Raw genomic sequence first — 19,725 nt, 5'->3', positions numbered from 1 at the left:
TAATATATAAAAATAATATATAAATAATAATAATAATAATAATAATATATTATTTACATATAATGTATATATAATTATATTTTATTTCTTATTAATTATAATTTATATAGTATATAATTTATAAATTTAAAAACTCCTTCGATAATATAGAAAAATAATATATATACAATAATAATAATTATAATATATTAAATATTATGTTTAGAATTATGCAATAGTTTTATATATTATTATGCAATTATTATATATATTATTATGCAACTATATATATTATATTATATATTATGCAATAGAATTATGCAATAGTTGGTTAACACGTGTCCCCTGCTACGATATTTACGATAACTCGATTATCTATTTAAAAGTTGCCGAAGATCGTAATTGATGCGATGTAATCCGCCATTTACTTTTATTTGTCAAACAATCTGTATTGAATGGATCAGGGAGCAAATATTAAAGGGGATTGTTATTGTTAATACTCGCACCCCTACTATATCATTACATTTAAAATACATTCTATGTTATTACGAAGTTCGCAGAATTCGCACCGTAAATTACTATAACATTGTTCACGGTATAATGTCTTGCAACACGCCTCATGACTGCGAGGTAACAGCTCCGTAACAGTACAAAGCATAATTGTTGTTTGCACAATAGCACAAAACCACAAGCACAACTACGAATAAATGCATTTAATTGCGACGACTCTACTTTGCTGTCGCGTGGCCCTTTTATGATTCACACTTTTGCCACTTCGTTTTTTCTGGCGCTTTATTAAAGACGTTCTCACTTTTCCCGTGCCCTTTCTGCTGTAATTAATTAACACTGCCAAGAATTATCATCGAATTTAAACAACTCGCAATTAACAAATTTCAAGCACAATAAAATATTCGAGGTTTACTTCTATGTAAATTGATTACATATAAATGTATTATTAATTTATAATAAATTAAATTAAATCTTAAATCTTAAATCTTCAAAAGTAACATTTTTCCATTCCAATTTTTTTCCGGTGAAATTTTATCAATTGTAGAAACGATCCAATAGAGACCTAAATATTGTATGTAACCCATTTTTCTGCAGCAATTAATAATTTGGAATATTGTATACAATTTACTCATTTTCGTTATTGTTTGCCTATCTTTTTTTACTGTGAAACACTTAAAGCTTTGACCAGGCTCCGTGTTATTAAATAAATTGTTATCTTCCAAGTAAATTTTAATTTATTTAATCATTCTATCGAGTTTTCATTGTCTCTGATGAGTCGAATAACATTTTAAGATAAGCATTTTGTTTAATCAAATGGAGCATTTATCAATAGTAAAAACCAGATTCTGTACTTTTATAAAATGAAATAAAAGCTTTCTGCGTTAATTAACAAAATATATAAATTACCAATCTTCGTAAACTTTAATATTTTCAATAGGTTAAAACTAATGCAACAGTACTCTTCAACACATAAACTCCTGCATATCTTAATACATTTTTATACGGTACTAAAAAATAAAGAATACGAACCTAACACGAAAATCGCCCAACGTAAGAGCGATTTAATTAAGAAAACGGAAACTGGAAACTTAATCGTAAAATTAAAATTAAAATTAAAATCAATCGTTCCCTTCAGCTTTCCACGTGCAACAAACACAACAAATGTAGTCCGCTCGGCATTGTTTTCTAAATCTGGTCAAAAACAACGCGTCGCTCCTGTACAACCGACGTGTTAATTGATCATGTTCCCCCGTGTTTCCAAGAACCATGGTGGTCAGGCTGAACGTGTACGGAAAATATGAGGGATGCGATGAGCTTTCTACGTCAATGGAACGTCCAACCCCGCAGTTCCGCCGATGCCACCCCTACATCGTTCACAGGACCGCCTACTCTTAAGCGAGATGGACCCAAACAAACTCGTTCACAAACCACTGAAACTGTGTTACTAGAATAAACTTGGTCCGACGCAGAAGCAATTTAGCGGTGCACACACGCGCGCGCGCGCACACAGACACAAGAATCTACACGCGGCCGCACGCACGCAGGCATCGCACACACGCGCGCGCGCGCTCGAACATCCGGCGGCGAGCGTGTAGCGTAGAGGACGGTTCGTGTAGGCGCGAGCGAGCATACACACGTGTGAAAGTTCTATATTTGTAAAGGTATTTACGTGTAAATGTATGTACCTACAAGTTACGGCACATTTACGCCGGCCAACACCGACGCCGAGCCGGGGAATTCCCTTTCGGTTGGCATCAGAAGTGGAAGAAAGTGCAATAAATTCGGCCTATAATACGACGACTAAAACTTCTCGACGACTATGACCCGGTGCACACCACCAGTCAACGCCGGTCACGGGAAGAGGCAGACACACCGCCGGGCGCGGAGCAAGAACGGCGCAACAAGCGTCCGTTTTATTGTTCCTGAAAGGTTCCCTCCCTTTATTGTCCGCCCGACGAGAGATGTAATTCAACTTCGCTAAATAGACGGGAACAAACTTGTAAAGATACGTCTGATTACTCGCGCAAACTAACTGCGACCACTTCCTTCGAATTGTCGGGCAGAACGTGTCTCAAAAGCCTCCGCGCGCAGTTTACGTGCTAATTATTATTAAGTGTTTGACTTTACTGGGTGCCCGCGAAGTACGAATTCCATTCCATACCGAAACAATTGCCCCGACGGATTGGAACAGCGAACGTGTATCGTCGCGATCGCGGAATTTTGATCTTCTGTCTCTGTTTCTCTGTTGATTAAAGTCGGGCACGACGGAATCGAACAGATTCAATTCTTACGCAATTCAGATTCGATTCAGATTCGATTCAGATTCGATTCAGATTCAATTCTTAGTCTTATTCAGTTCTTATTCAATTCTTATTCTTATTCAGTTCTTATTCAATTCTTATTCAATTCTTATTCTTATTCAGTTCTTATTCTTAATTCAGTTCTTATTCTTATCCTTATTCAATTCTTATTCAATTCTTATTCTTATTCAATTCTTATTCTTATTCAGTTCTTATTCAATTCTTATTCTTATTCAGTTCTTATTCTTATCCTTATTCAATTCTTATTCAATTCTTATTCTTATTCAGTTCTTATTCAATTCTTATTCTTATTCAGTTCTTATTCTTATCCTTATTCAATCCTTATTCAATTCTTATTCTTATTCTTATCCTTATTCAGTTCTTATTCAATTCTTATTCTTATTCAGTTCTTATTCAATTCTTATTCTTATTCAGTTCTTATTCAATTCTTATTCTTATTCAGTTCTTATTCAATTCTTATTCTTATTCAGTTCTTATTCTTATCCTTATTCAATTCTTATTCAATTCTTATTCTTATTCAGTTCTTATTCAATTCTTATTCTTATTCAGTTCTTATTCTTATCCTTATTCAATCCTTATTCAATTCTTATTCTTATTCTTATCCTTATTCAGTTCTTATTCAATTCTTATTCTTATTCAGTTCTTATTCAATTCTTATTCTTATTCAGTTCTTATTCAATTCTTATTCTTATTCAGTTCTTATTCTTATTCTTATTCAGTTCTTATTCAATTCTTATTCTTATTCAGTTCTTATTCAATTCTTATTCTTATTCAGTTCTTATTCAATTCTTATTCTTATTCAGTTCTTATTCAATTCTTATTCTTATTCAGTTCTTATTCAATTCTTATTCTTATTCAGTTCTTATTCAATTCTTATTCTTATTCAGTTCTTATTCTTATTCTTATTCAGTTCTTATTCAATTCTTATTCTTATTCAGTTCTTATTCAATTCTTATTCTTATTCAGTTCTTATTCAATTCTTATTCTTATTCAGTTCTTATTCTTATTCTTATTCAGTTCTTATTCAATTCTTATTCTAATTCAGTTCTTATTCAATTCTTATTCTTATTCAGTTCTTATTCTTATTCTTATTCAGTTCTTATTCTTATTCTTATTCAATTCTTATTCAATTCTTATTCTTATTCAATTCTTGTTCTTATTCAATTCTTATTCTCATTCCATTCTTATTCAATTCTTATTTAACTCTTATTCTTATTCAATTCTTATTCAATTCTTATTCTTATTCAATTCTTATTCTTATTCAATTCTTATCCTTATTCAATTCTTATTCTTATTCAGTTCTTATTCTTATTCAATTCTTATTCTTATTCAATTCTTATTGTATCACAAAGCGATCTTACATACTTAATTAAGAAATAATTAGAAATGACAATTTTCTAAGCTATCTTCTGATTTTTCTGGTAGAAATAATGTCAAATTAGAATCATCACTTCTATCGTAATGTATGCTTGTGAATTAGGAAATCTATTGAATCATTTCCTATAAAAAGACTGTTTAAAATTTCAACCGGTTGAAAATAAAAAATGCGATGCTAGTGAAGTTTCATTTATTTATCACAATAGAACTGAATTTCTAAACCCAGTCAAATATTAATGCCATCCATATGTGACTGACGTCGCATAATAAATAATTTTGACGCCCAAAATGGGAACTGTGGAAGGTTGCATGAATACCAAAAAAAGCAGAAAAAATTTTTTGATTGCATGAAATACAAAAGACTGTGTAAGTAATACATAGTTACTATAACCTCTAAATTACACATTTATGTGTATGGTATTTAATTACAATATAAAAACCAAACCAAAAATTTCACGCCTCAGATATGATAATTTCGTTGCGTTCAATAAATAAATGAAACTTCACTAGCATCGCACATTTTTATTTTCAACTGGTTGAAATTATAAAGAGTCTTTTACAGGAAATGATTGAATAGAGATTGAATAGATTTCCTAATTCAAGCGTGCATTACGATAGAAGCGATGATCTTAATTTAACATCATGACTACCAAAAAGATCAAAAGACACCTTGTAAAATCTTAATTTCCAATTATTTCTTCATTTCAATCGCGCTTCTCCTTAAAATTAATTCTTCAAATTCTCCCATAAAGAAAATTTGGTAAAAACAAATGTACACAAAAGATCGGTAGAAACAGTGCAAATTAATTCAATTACTTCGGTTCTGTAGTAATTATTTAGCTTCATTTTAGCCATTTGACGCGTTCACATACAAGATTATAAAAACGCATAAACATTTTTTGTTTAAAGATATCGCGCATTCGGTCTTGAAACAGCCGCGTTTACAGATCCGAGCAGCCAATAATAACCAGTGATTATGCCAATGAACGAACAATGTATGTGAATCGAAGCAATCGTTCGAATCGGTAGAAACGTCGCTGACAGAGGGCTATTTCTTTTCACGGCGGTGTGCTCGCGCGATCATATTACACATGTATATTAAATCGAACGGAAATAACGAGAACTTCGGGGGCTGAGTAATTTTCATCCTTCGAATAGCCATCTGAGGACGTGCACGCGGATTGGTGGGTGTGCATACGTGTGGCGGAGCGAGCCAATTATCAAGTGATTGCTCGTAGATTATAGGAAATGCAGTTCCACAAATGGGAGGTGTGCACTGGCACGTGTGTGCTTGCTCTGCTACCAACACACCCCCATGATTCGCCGCTTCCTCTGTCGTTGAGTCCTTCGCGAATTGCCTATCGGTGTTTGATGTTCGTCAACCGACCTCCCAAAATTGCAACTTCCAGGGTCTTTAAATATCAATTTCGCTGCAAAGTGGAACCGAACTGGGCATTCAACTCGCAGAAACCGAGATAATAAACGGGATACACAGGATGGATCGAAAAGCAACGTACACGTGCAGTACGGTGCACAGTGCAGCATAATCTTTAATCGTATATTCCGCGAACTTTATAAATGGTATTATGCTCGTGTATTCGACAGAGACATTGGCGGCACGGTTGCCGTTTACTCGCGTCAATTAAGAATTGAGAAACTGAGAGTCTTACCTATTTATATAAATGTAACGTGTTGTCTGCTGTGGCATCCATAATCGGCTAACGGAATTAGTCGTCCAATTTTGCAACTTGAATCTTCGCAACGATGGATCGAGTACATCAAATTCGTTTACGATCTGCGAAATGCAAGAATAATTAATATCGTAAGTCTTGACTTCTCAATTTTTGTGTTATAAAATTAATTATTTTAGTTTTATCCAGTTCTGTGGTCTCAACAGCGATGACCAGATTCTGGATTTTTGTGCAAAATAAAAGTCTTCCTGCATTAATTACGAGATGTGGGAGCTACTAAAAATACCGAATTCGAATAAGTGTAATAATTGTAATTATATAATAATGCATTAAGAATTGATGTTACAAAATGTGAATTTCTAGCATGAATCATTAATTACGAGAGTTAGTAAACCCTATTTAGACTTTATAAAAATGCTTTCTTTTTTTGACGAACTCTTATAAGAGACATTTCAGCAATGACCAATATTGTTTAACCTTAAATATAGCCATGAAAAGTGGATAGGCTTAATAGACACATTTAATATTGATTTTTAATAAATTAGTAAATGGAATAGCAGTCAAAAAGTGGTCCAAAAAGTTATATACACCGAACTAAACTAACAAAAGGTGCATAGGCTTAATAGACACGTTTAATATTGATTTTTAATAAATTAGTAAATGGAATAGCAGTCAAAAAGTAGTCCAAAAAGCTATATACACCGAACTATAATTTTCTGTTCTTCGACACCAAATTGTAATCAAAAGAGAGAGTAGGTCAATATTTATAGAACAGAAAATAAAATTATTGAGATTACTGTGAACTTCGTGGCGATTTTAATAAAAATTAATATCGGGCGAAAAGTGCAATTAAAATTGCATTTAAGAATTGATAGTAAAAAGAATTACAGTACATTTTGAAACGTATTATCGTTTATAAAGGATTAAGTGACTCTGCCCTTTTGTTCGAAGTAGAATGTGCACTCTTGCTAAAAACAATATAGTTCTCAACACGTGGTACAGTCGCATCGGAAAGTATGTTGACACTTTTTCAAACGGGATAACTTCATTAAAATTTCCTCGTGTGACCTGAATTCTTTTAGGATATTATACCAAATAGTCTTCTAGAGAATGTGTATACATTTTTGGGTTAGTAGATAAAATTATTAGTTTTATGTTGACACTTATTTATTTATAATTGGGTACATATACATTATCTACTAACCCACTTATAAATAAAGTATGTTGACACTTTTTCAAACGGAATAACTTTATTAGGATTGGCTCGTGTGACCTGAATTCTTTTAGGATATTATACCAACTAGTCTTCTAGAGAATGTGTATACATTTTTGGGTTAGTAGATAAAATTATTAGTTTTATGTTGACACTTATTTATTTATAATTTGGTACATATACATTATCTACTAACCCACTTATACATAAAGTATGTTGACACTTTTTCAAACGGAATAACTTTATTAGGATTGGCTCGTGTGACCTGAATTCTTTTCAGATAATTATATCAACTAGTCTTCTAGAGAATGAGTATACATCTTTTTAGATTGCAATTGGTTGGAACGATGAAAAAAAAATTACGTTCTTCCAACTTTTCTCGTCTGAACATACATATGGAACAGGCATTTTTAGTCTCTTAGACTTTTGCGACTTATTGTACATACTCTCCAGTCCATCCTACATCAGAGATATACGCGATCAATTATAAAACGCCAAGACTAGTTCAACAGTCATGAATCCCCCAGTTTACCGAAAAGCTAGAGTCGCAGCATGAAACCATCATGCGAGCTCTCCGAGCCTCTTCGTCCGTTCAAAACGCTCGCAATTTCTTCCGCGACGGTGTCCCGTCCCGGACAGAATCTCCGTTTCGCTTTCGACTGAACAGAGCCGAGCGCCGTTTCTCAGGTAATCCCGCTCTGATTAGCGGTCTCAAAAAATAGTGGCATTCAATTTGCGCTAATGAGAGCCGACTACGGGGGCACGCAGGAATCGTCCAAGGCTCTTAGGTTTAGCAATGCCCTCTAAGAGTCTTGTCGCTCCTTTTTCCGCGGCCGGTCGTCGTTCTCTGTGTCCCCAGCTCTGTAATCCGGGCTTTAATCCGGCCGAAAAACGTATCCCCTCGCGTGTGCTCTATGCAGGCTATAACCCGAAACCCGCGACGGGGTGCATATGTAATAAATTTTTCGCGTTAACCGCCGTCCACCTCCCCCCTCGCGCCCTTGTGTCCCGTCACAGTGTGTTCCCGGCACCCACGCGGCTTTCGCGGCGTGTGTTGGGCCGGCGAAAGAGCGCACACGAACGCGCACCCCGACACGCTCACGGATCTTCGCCGACGACCATTTCATCGTATCGAGGGCCGTGTTTCGCGTTCACCGGAGAAACTCGAAATTGGAAAACGGCCGGTCCAGAACCAGCGAAATTAATTGAAGTCTGAGTGGCGAGCGATGAAGGGGCTGAGGCAGCGACCGTTCGTACAGAAAGAGGTAAACCCGGAAGCAGGGTGGAAACAGAGGGCGAGCGAGAGGACGAAGAGCGCGGAGGTGAGGGCAGAGGCCCGCCGCTGGAAGCGGGAAGAAGGGGGCGCGGGGAGGGTGGAAAAAGAGCACTCCGGCGAGGAACAGAGCATCTGTGTCGCGAGGGAAACGGAAAAAGGGTGGACCGATTGCGGAACTTGGCGCAGACAGGCTGGACATGGTCCTTTGCCGGAACCGGGTCGTCTAATAACCGATAGCCCCCACCTAAGTGGACGCGCGGATCTGCGGCTTTCCCGACGAAAACAGCTGCGTTCAGACGTCCAAGAAAAATTCGGTTTGTCCGATTCTTCCCCGCATACGAACATTATTATATTAGGTCTACCGGAAAGTTCTCTGTCCGATAGTGTCACTTCAAGTTTCAATCCGTATGCACACGTTGATTCGAGGCATATACGACTATCTCTCTTTATCATTGCATTTACACACGTGTACGATCGAGGGCGATGACTTGTTTTTTAACACTAAACCTACCGCGGTGTCAAAGTGACCGCTTTCTTATTTTACAATTCTGCAAAGTTCCGAGACTCTTCCGTGGAGAACGCCCGAATAAGTTGTATTAGGTCTACCGGAAAGTTCTGTCCGATAGTGTCACTTCAAGTTTCAATCCGTATGCACACGTTGATTCGAGGCATATACGACTATCTCTCTTTATCATTGCATTTACACACGTGTACTCTCCTAAATGAACTGAAACAAAGATGTCTTATGACATTGTTAAGTGAGACGTATACCTGTTGCACGAACAAATTATATCGTAGACAAATTTCGGATAAAAATTGACCAACGTCGACGAACGATCGAGGGCGATGACTTGTTTTTTAACACTAAACCTACCGCGGTGTCAAAGTGACCGCTTTCTTATTTTGCAATTCTGCAAAGTTCCGAGACTCTTCCGTGGAGAACGCTCGAATAAGTTGTATTAGGTCTACCGGAAAGTTCTGTCCGATGGTGTCACTTCAAGTTTCAATCCGTATGCGCATGTTTATTTGAGGCATATACGACTATCTCTCTTCATCATTGCATTCACACGCATGTACTCTCCTAAATAAACTGAAACAAAGATGTCTCGTGTCGTTATTAAGTGAGACGCGATCGTGAAAACATAGCTACCGATGATAATGCCAGACCACATGCTGCTTCGGCGACTCGTCAGAAAATCGCAGAGCTAGGCTGGGAAATTCTGTCGCATCCACCATACTCCCCAGACCTAGCACCCTCCGATTATCGCTTGTTTCTCTCTTTGCAAAACTTTTTACAGGAACAAAAATTCAAAACTGAAGCCGATATCAACCAAGCACTAGTCGAGTTCTTCGCCTCTAAAAATAAATCATTTTTTAAAAATGGCATTTACAAGTTGCCATCGCGCTGACAAGAAGTCATAAGTAACGATGGAAAGTATATTCTACAATAAATATTATTGAATGTATGAAAATTGTGTTATATTTCAATTCAAAAACGGACGGAACTTTCCGGTAGACCTAATAGAAGTGGGCCAGCCACCGGCTCTTTGCGAATGAAACGCTGGAAGATCGGCCACGGGCCACACAGGGAGCCTCGGTGACCCGAGCGATTCTGATTTTTTGACGTTGGGAAAGGTTTATAGGTCGCCTTGGAAGCAGCCTCGGATAATTCCATTTTCCAGTAATTCTTTGATTATTCGGAGAGAAAATGTCACCGGATGAACGCGATCGTGCAGGACATCTTTTGAAAGGCAATGACTATTTTAAAACTGCATTAAATGACTCGATTTTCTTTTTTCTTTAGATGATAGAGGGACTAATCTAATGACTTTTTTCCTTTAATTTTGCTATTACTTGAAATGTCATAAGTATAAAAACCTTTCGTTCTTTAACCTTTTTATCTGATTTTTTCTATAATGAAAATTTGGAAAATGTCTTTCGTAGAATGCGAGTCTGATGCAAAGTCGCAAAATCTAACATTTTCTTCCACACTTTGGCTTAAGATTTTAACACTATATTTATTTGAGCAGTAAAAGTGATTAGAGTGTTTATTCTACAGGGTAGCCTCTAAAGAACTGAAGGGTTTGGAAAAGTTCTGTTCATTTTCAATTCTTCTCATTCTCTTTTCTTTTTCGTAGGTTATAGATGATGATAGTATGATGTATGATGTCCAGCAACGAGTAAAAAATACATCGACTTTTTCTGTTCCAATGAAATATCAATTATTAAAACTTGAAATGTCGGCAACGTTTTAATTCTAGAGCATCTTCTAGCGGAATTTAATCGCCCTGTTTGAAATAACTGAATCCGGCGGGGATGTTGTCTCTGGTCTTCCTGGGGATATTGTTTTTCACATATAAAACACTGAAAAGTATCTATTAATTATATTTCCATATAAAATAATAGAATATTTAAAAAAAATATGTCTGTGGAAAATACATATATAATAATATAATATATATAGAGAGAGAGGGGGAGAGAGAAATTCTTTGACGTTCCCGGATGCAACTTATATATAATAATATATATTAATATAATAACATGTAAATTATTATATTATATTATACATATAATAATATAATATATATATAAAGAGAGAGAGAGAGAGAGAGGGGAAGAGAGTGAGAGAGAGAGAGAGAGAGAGTGAGAGGGAGAGAGAAATCCTTCCACGTTCCCGGATGCAACTTATATATAATAATATATATAATAATATAATAATATATAAATTATTATATTATATTATATGATAATATAATATATATAAAGAGAGAGAGAGAGAGTGGGAGAGGGAGAGAGAAAGCCTTCCACGTTCCCGGATGCAACTTACCCGGTAAAAGTAAGCATGACGCCTCTCCGTAATATATGACCGTGCGCCAAAAACTCCAGATAAAATCTCGCTAAAACTTATTGGGCACGCACAGCGACGCTCATAAATTGCTCGATTCCGATATGCGCGGACCGGGGAAAGTTTCATGGTAGTTCGACCGATATTCCCGACACGACAGTGTTTACTTGCTCCCGTAGATCATAAATGGAATTTAGGGCAGTTACGAGAGACGCCGATGCTGACACGATGCGGTACAGTTTGTCGAACCAGCATTCGGTTGATCAGTCGTTCAAACAAAAATATTTCAACGATCAAAATATTTCATCGTAGCTTATACAGGCCATTTCTAACTTCGGGATCGACTGATCTATTAGCTGGCTATCACGAGCATGCTAGTCGCCATGAGAAAAATGTACATAATTACCATTTACCGTTTAATGTACATTCATTGTCAAGAACAGAACGTTCCTGAGAAGTCAGACATTGTAGAACGTTTTAAAACGGAAATAATATGAACGAACAAAAGGAATGTCAGGTAACTCTGATAACGTACAAGGTGTCCCGTGTAACATCGATCGCGATTTTTCAAGCACTTCCGATCCGACAAGCTATTTAACCTTTTAGGTACGGCTGAATTCTGCGCGAGGCTATTTCTCTGGACGGCAGAGTCTGATGTATACTGTACAGAGTCTGATACTGTATATACAGGGTGTCCCAAAAATGTCTCGCAATCCGAAAGTGGCGGGTTCCTCGGGCCATTTGAAACAACTTTTTCCTTTACAAAAATTTTCTCCGAGGCACCGTTAACGAGTTATTAACGAAAAACAGTGACCAATGAGAGGCGAGCTCGGCTGGCGCACGGCGATCGAGCCAATGAGCGGAACTGGGCTTCGCGCGCTGGTTGGCTGGGCCGCCTCGCGTCAGCCGTACTCGATTCTTATTGGTCACTGTTTTTCGTTAATAACTCGTTAACGGTGCCTCGGAGAACATTTTTGTAAAGGAAGAAGTTGCTCCAAATGATCCGAGGAACCCGCCATTTCCGGATTGCGAGACATTTTTGGGATACCCTGTAGACTGTTGTAAATCGATGCGAAGACAAAAGAAGTGTGAAACAACGCATATGAAGACGATTATTTGGTTCGAACGATGAGCGAGTGAGCTACTAGAGCAAGCCACTATAGTGGCGCGTCGTCCAGAGAGATGACATTCGCGAAAGCCACTATAGTGGCGTGTCGTTCTAAAAGATGATATCCGCGGAAGCCACTATAGTGGCGCGTCGTGCCTAAAAGGTTAATGCGAAGGTCTGCGATCGACTATAAATTCGTAATAACAAAAGTATTCAACAGATTCATTTTAAATAGCATTGCATATCGTCGATTTCGTATAATAATAATAATAATAATAATAATAATAATAATAATAATAATAATAATAATAATAATAATAATAATAATAATAATAATAATAATTCGTCTATAATTATATTCGTATATAATAATTTCGTGCATAGAATCGATTTTACAATTACCCTGCGTGACTTTGACGTAACTTAATGAATTCAGGAATGCGACGACGATAAACGGAAGCGTTTTCGCGTGAAGTTATTTTTGCATTGAATTCGACGGAATCAAACCTAGCAAATTAGATCCAAATCGAACGAATCGAGTACACACTCACAATGTAATCCTTGCTCGAGCGACACCTCGAGATTTTCTCGGAAGAAAAAAAAATCGTTTTCCAGATCGCTACGGTCCGCGATGATCTCATGGCAGCGTGTACGTAGAAAAAGGAGCACGATGTCGCGGGTAGCTCGCGGTTTTTCCGTAACGGAGAGGGCCACCGATTGATTTAGAATAGACCGAAGGTGTGGCAGACTCCGACGCGACACCAATATCACGCCGATACTCGGCCGTGTGGACAATTATACTGCCGGACAAAGGCTACGGGGGTGTACGCGGCTAACCCACACACGTGCACGCGCGGAGGCTAGCCTAAGGCTCTTTACGCAGCTGACGCGGCACGTATTAAGAATCGCGTGGGCCCGGCACGTGCGTGGGCCAACACCCGCACGTTACAGCGCACGCAACTCCGAAAGAAAACTCGAACGTTCCTCCAACGCACGGCTAGAGGAGGTGCAAGGACCTCCCGATATTTATCTGCCATTGAAGCCGACGCAAGCATACGCTGCGCGAAAGAATCGCACAAAGGAACGCGAATTTCTTGCCCGCTTCGCCGAAACAGCGTGCGACGCGCGAGATAAAACGTTTGGTCGCACGAAACGTAGGATTTATTCGGAAAATGCAACGATCTCTCCCTAATTCGAGGTAAGATCGCGCATAAAAATCGACAATTTGGGAAGAGGAGACACGATTATTCGAGCCTTGCGTCTCGTTTTTATAGTTCTTGACAATCGGTAGCCAGAAAAAACGAGCAGGGAGAAATTACTGTACCATGAATGGGACACTTTTTTGTGTTCCAAAATAATGTTAATATCATCAAAGCTTAAATTTAAAAGATTGTTAATAGCGTATCCGTTGCATGAATCACAGGATTCAATTTTACGTGCATAAAATGCACTTTGTCATATAAAACGGGAATACTATAAATCGGAAGAATTATTTTAGTTTCTCAATTAAAATGGCTTCGAGTGCAAAGAGTCACGTTTATGTAATTTGAATTTAATCCTTAATATAACTTGTATAACTTAACCCTTATTAATCCTTATAATAATAATAATAATAATCGACGATTGTATGCATCGCGACATGCGTCGCTTATTTGTTCTTAGATTGAAAATATATTTGCGTATATAGTTTCACTCAAGATATCGCAGCGACTGAATTTCGGTAGACGAAATCAGTATAGTAATTTCTCCCTAATTGACGCTTAGCTTGTACACAAAAGTGGACAATGTGTAGCAATAAAAAACGGTAGCAACTTTTTATAGTTGTTGGCAATCAGTAACTATAAAAATATATGTAACATATTATAATAATATAAAATATATATAACATATTATAATATAATATTTCTATAATATATAAAAATACATATAAAAATCATACCTCCTCTTTCAAAATTGTCCTTTTTCGTTTCCAAGCTGAGGACCAAATTAAGGAAAATTTACTGTATATTCTAATAAAATAAAACGCATAAAACGTGAAAAGACGTCAAAGCATGTTGTTAAGTCTAATTGTAAATATTAGGCTCGAAAGTCTAAATTAATTGCAAGATTTCTTGAAATCATAATATAATCATAAAATCGAATAGACTAATGTGTAATTAATGAAACGATACCATTTATTTATTTATGGCAGTTCACTGCTATTTGTATCTGTTAATTGAATATTAGGAGAAGCATAACATAAATTATGACACGCAGAGATGTCGCATAATTTGCAATATTTTCAGAATGCTTCGAGCTTTACAATTTCGAGACTTTTCCCCTGGTAATTCTATTGTGTGCATAGGTGATAATGAGCTCATAAATACCGTGTAATCATCGAATAGGACACAGCCGACATCTATCCTTCATGATAAAACGAATAATGGCTTGTCGTCATGCCTTCGTTCTCGGACGACAGGTTTATGTCTTCGCTTGTCCCGCCTCTACGTGCTGAACAACGCAACACCAAGAATCCGCTTCTCCTTTTGGAAGTCGACAGATTTTTACCCGAAGCCACCCGGACTGACTGCAACGTAACAAATCTCAGCTGTGCTTGCATACGTTCACCGTGAATTTGATTAATGTTTGAGCGATTATTAATATTTCACGATTGCTGAGATTGTAAGCAGAGATTTATCGAGAGTTTATTCGATAATGCTGTTCCCTTGAGAATATATTGTTATGAAAATTGCTGACAATCTCTGAATAAGTATGTTTTTGTTAGTTTCGTCGCTTAATACCGAACAGCTTTCTTTAGTGCTCCGAAATGTAGTTTCAATTTCAGTGAAACATGTTGAAGAATATATCATATATATGTAAAATATTAGAATATAATATTATATATAAGAATATATATAACAGAAAAATTATCATAATCATACCACAGAATTTCGTCGCATAATTCGGAACAGCTGACTTTAGTGCTCCGAAATGTAGTTTCAATTTCAATGAAACATGTTGAAGAATATATCATATATATGTAAAATATTAGAATATAATATTATATATAAGAATATATATATAACAGAAAAATTATCGTAATCATACCACAGAATTTCGTCGCATAATTCGGAACAGCTGTCTTTAGTGCTCCGAAATGTAGTTTCAATTTCAATGAAACATGTTGAAGAATATATCATATATATGTAAAATATTAGAATGTAATATTATATATAAGAAAATGTATAACAGAAAAATTATCGTAATCATACCACAGAATTTCGTCGCATAATTCGGAACAGCTGTCTTTAGTGCTCCGAAATGTAGTTTCAATTTCAATGAAACATGTTGAAGAATATATCATATATATGTAAAATATTAGAATATAATATTATATATAAGAATATATATAACAGAAAAATTATCATAATCATACCACAGAGTTTCGTCGCATAATTCGGAACAGCTGTCTTTAGTGCACCAAAATGTAGTTTCAATTTCAATGAAACATGTTGAAGAATATATCATATATATGTAAAATATTAGAATATAATATTATATATAAGAATATATATAACAGAAAAATTATCATAATCACACCACAGATGTGCATCAAAATATATAGCGATAATCATTTTTATGCTTTTAACTGTTACAATTGAGCGATGATTATTACTGTTCAAAATTAATTAGACCGAAACTATTTGCTCAACATCACACGTATAGGTATGCAAAACTGTGTACGTAATAAAGAAAAACGAGAAAACTGTGTCACTGTATCAATTTTAATATTTTAGATCTAATTTCAAATAATAGAAGAGATCGATTGAATATTCGAAAATTAAGACAATGTATGTAAAACATATACAATGTGTGCAAGAACATGTATGACACGCAATTAATTTAATACTAAATTTAATAACTATTAAATTTAATGCAATTTTCCTTTTATTGTTACCACCAGGAACCTAATAATTATGAATTGTCCGACAATTGAGCCGTTTATTTTAAAAGTGGCATAAGTCACTTTGTTTTTAACAGTCATCTATCATCTAAGTACAATACATTGGCTGAAGTCATAATAATCGATAACGTGAACAGAAAATATAAAATGTTAAAGTTCTTAAAATTTTAACACTGTAATACTATAAGTCTACAATAACATTGACTTATATCGTTATAATTTGTAAAATAAAAAGTATACGTAGCGTTGAATTATTTGAATGTGTTCGAAAGAACACGAAATAGAGTGCCTGCTGATACCTAGCGAGGAATTATTGTACTACTACTATTAGTAACCTGAAAACTATATTGCTGACATGTGAAAATATACATATTTTTATTAGTAAACAAATGCTTTTTAAAATATTTACGCTCCAATTTGTTTCAAGCTTCAGAAATAGATATCTTTTCAGTAAAAACTATGATTGCGAGAAGGACTTTTGGAGAAATATAACTCAAAGCTCGAACGAGGTATATTCATAGTTGTAGTTATCATAAAGAGCATGTACTTTAGTTTAAATTGAAGCCCTCAAAAGTTTCAACATACCCATGCGGAAACATTTTTAAATATGTTCAATAAATTCTCATAAAATCGAATTTATTACTCTTCGATTGTAATATCGATATTTATTGTTTCTTCGATGTTATTCAAAATTTTGCCTGCAACCCTTATTGGATTTTTTCTGCAACCCTAAATGAATTTTGCTATTAATACTAGAAGGACGGACCTTACCTATAAAGACATAACCGAGTATGCTTAGGATCATTTACAATTATATTTATCAATCTGTTTCAACATATTTTGTACGGTGCTCCTTCTGGATACCTCGGGTTTCTATAGGCCCTAATAAAACATAGAAAAATTTTAATTAGTTTTCAGAAAAGTGACACTTACATAACAATGTTTACAATCGCGTCGTTCAAGTGTTTAGCAGTAGTCGAGGTTATACACACTTACTCTTTATTTGTATATCCTTCATGCGTCCGCCACATAATTGCAAGATATTGGGTTAGCAACTAAGTAATTGCCGATTTCAGTTATAGATGTCTCTCACTGCCATTTTTATGATATCCGTAAATGTTATATTATAAAATTATTATTATTATTATTATGTTATTTTTTATTATCCGTGAATGTTAGCAACTGGACAAATTGAATGCAGCGGTCAAGGAAAAGCGAGCAGAATTGGTCAATCGTAAAGGTGTCATTTTCCAGCAGGACAATGCTAGGCCGCACACGTCTTTGTCCACTCGGCAAAAATTGATGGATATTGGTTGGGAATTGATGTTATACCCACCATATAGCCCTGATCTCGCGCCATCGGATTACCACTTATTTCGATCCCTGGACAACTCCCTTCGTGGTAAAACTTTTAACGATGATGACGCTGTAAAATCTCACTTAACTCGGTTTTTGGCCGAAAAGGATCAGACTTTCTACGAGCGTGGAATTTTCAAGTTGTCAGAGAGATGGCAAAAGGTCATCGAACAAAATGGAAAATACATTACAGATTAAACTTCATTTCAAGTAAAAAAAATTTTTTATTTCATTGATCAAATCGGCAATTACTTAGTTGCCAACTCAATCGATAGTGAAAAACTTGCTTTTTTCTCAGTTATACTAATTTTTATAATAATTTTAGTTTCAACACAACGGAGGGCCTTCTCTCAGAGCTTTACAGATCTCAATACCCAACCCTTCACCATGAGAAATAATGATCCAAACCTCAAGCAATGTCCTTCATCCCGACGCACATCCCCCGTGTCCCGCCCCCGGCAACGAAATTTAATCATGTTGTGCAGACTTGGACGTCTTACATGCAGAAAGGGTTAAGGAGACCTGGCTCGGGTGAAGAACGCTATCCGAAACCATCAGCCCCCTCAAGACTACACGCCGAACGTCGAGATCTGTTCGGAGTCACCCAAGAGGGATGATAAAAATATTGTAGGTCGGTTATGAAAATATTGAGATAGTAAATAAAATTCAGTCAAATGATTTGAATTGACTGGAGATGTTACAGAACTAGTAGTACTGCATAATGAGTAAAATAATGTTTGTAAAAGTTGCAATTGGTTGAAATCTCTTATTTCATGCTCTTTTTGTAAAGACGTACAATTTTTAATAAAAATAAGATATATGAAAACTAAGAACGTTATATGAAGGTCTGATCGATCTTGAAATAGAGGGGGGAGAGATTCCTGAATGTGTCAGTATTGACATTTATAAATAGTTTATGCTCCCTAAAGTTACTTAGAACGTATTTTCTACGCAATTTATTTGCACATTGATGAAAAGTTCTTTACCTGGTACAAAAAACTCTTATCACTATACTATTTTTATTATTTCTTCATTATTACACAGAGGAAGTATTTATCAACAGAAAGCACTTAATCTCTTATCATTGTACACATACATCCGTGTGCATATTTTTTTCCTATGAAGAGATCTGAATCTCCAAATGTATAATCGAAATTTCTTCCTTCAGCCGTATTTATGTCCACTCCCGAAAACCCTTAGCTGCGAGAAACCGTAGCCAAATGATCGTGCAAGACTTTTATTTCCTGGCGGGGCCAAAAATGACCATTTTCTATCATTCTATTTTCATTATCTACATCTGGCACGTCATTGCCTGAATTACCGACTCCGTAAAAAGTTCGTAGTAGGAATAAGGTACATACGATATTCGGTATTTACTAACTCGCTTAAAATCGTCGTATTTATGTCCACTCCCGAAAACTCTTAGCTGTGAGAAACCATAGCCATCTCGTGACAAATGGTCGTGCAAGACTTTTATTTCCTGCCGTGCCAAAAATGACCATTTTCTATCATTCTATTTTCATTATCTACATCTGGTACATCATTGCCTGAATTACCGACTCCGTAAAAAGTTCGTAGTAGGAACAAGGTATATACGATATTCGGTATTTGCTAACTCGCTTAAAATCGTGAACTATCGATAACATTGATGTACGATACCAAAAGTGGTATTGTGGCCACAGTGGCTTCAAATACTCATTCCTCCCCATTTTTCTTGACAACTTTTTTCACATTTCACCCTCACTTTACAGCTTTCCGGCTTCCCTTATGATTTTTACATCGTACTCGTCCTTTCAACTCGAACGTTTCCTCAATGCTTATGATCCTTATCTTCATCTTTCTTGAAACTTATATTCCGTTTCCCTTTGTCTTATTCCTTTCCATGTTTTTCCCCTCGTTGTAATTCCAGATGTAATTTCTCTAGTATCTTCCCTGTTACAATTTGCCTCTCTGTATTTTCTACACATAGTAAATCTACTAATTAGACTGCGATACGATTTTATTCCAAATAAAACAAAATTGCTGAGAAAAATTTTGCAATCATTATAAAACGCTTATTACAGAAGTGAATCGGTGCGGTTATTGTATAAAATAAACGTACAATCC

The 19,725-nt window shown here is 35.9% G+C and overlaps 1 long non-coding RNA gene across 1 annotated transcript in view; it reads right to left on the bottom strand.

Annotated features, from left to right (window-relative positions):
• Positions 1-14,871, bottom strand: part of LOC143259758 (uncharacterized) — a 32,573-nt gene extending 17,702 nt beyond the window's left edge. The window contains exons 1-2 of the long non-coding RNA XR_013033763.1: positions 14,687-14,871; positions 5,858-5,982 (exon numbers count right to left, since the gene is read on the bottom strand). This is a non-coding gene — a long non-coding RNA (uncharacterized LOC143259758). The remainder of the gene's footprint in view (positions 1-5,857; positions 5,983-14,686) is intronic.
• Between the last annotated feature and the right edge of the window lie 4,854 nt (positions 14,872-19,725).

The sequence above is a fragment of the Megalopta genalis genome, chromosome 6 (assembly GCF_051020955.1).
Source record: "Megalopta genalis isolate 19385.01 chromosome 6, iyMegGena1_principal, whole genome shotgun sequence".
Classification (NCBI taxonomy): domain Eukaryota; kingdom Metazoa; phylum Arthropoda; class Insecta; order Hymenoptera; family Halictidae; genus Megalopta; species Megalopta genalis.
Note: the sequence above shows the minus strand (reverse complement) of the source record. Positions and strands in the feature narration are given on the sequence as shown.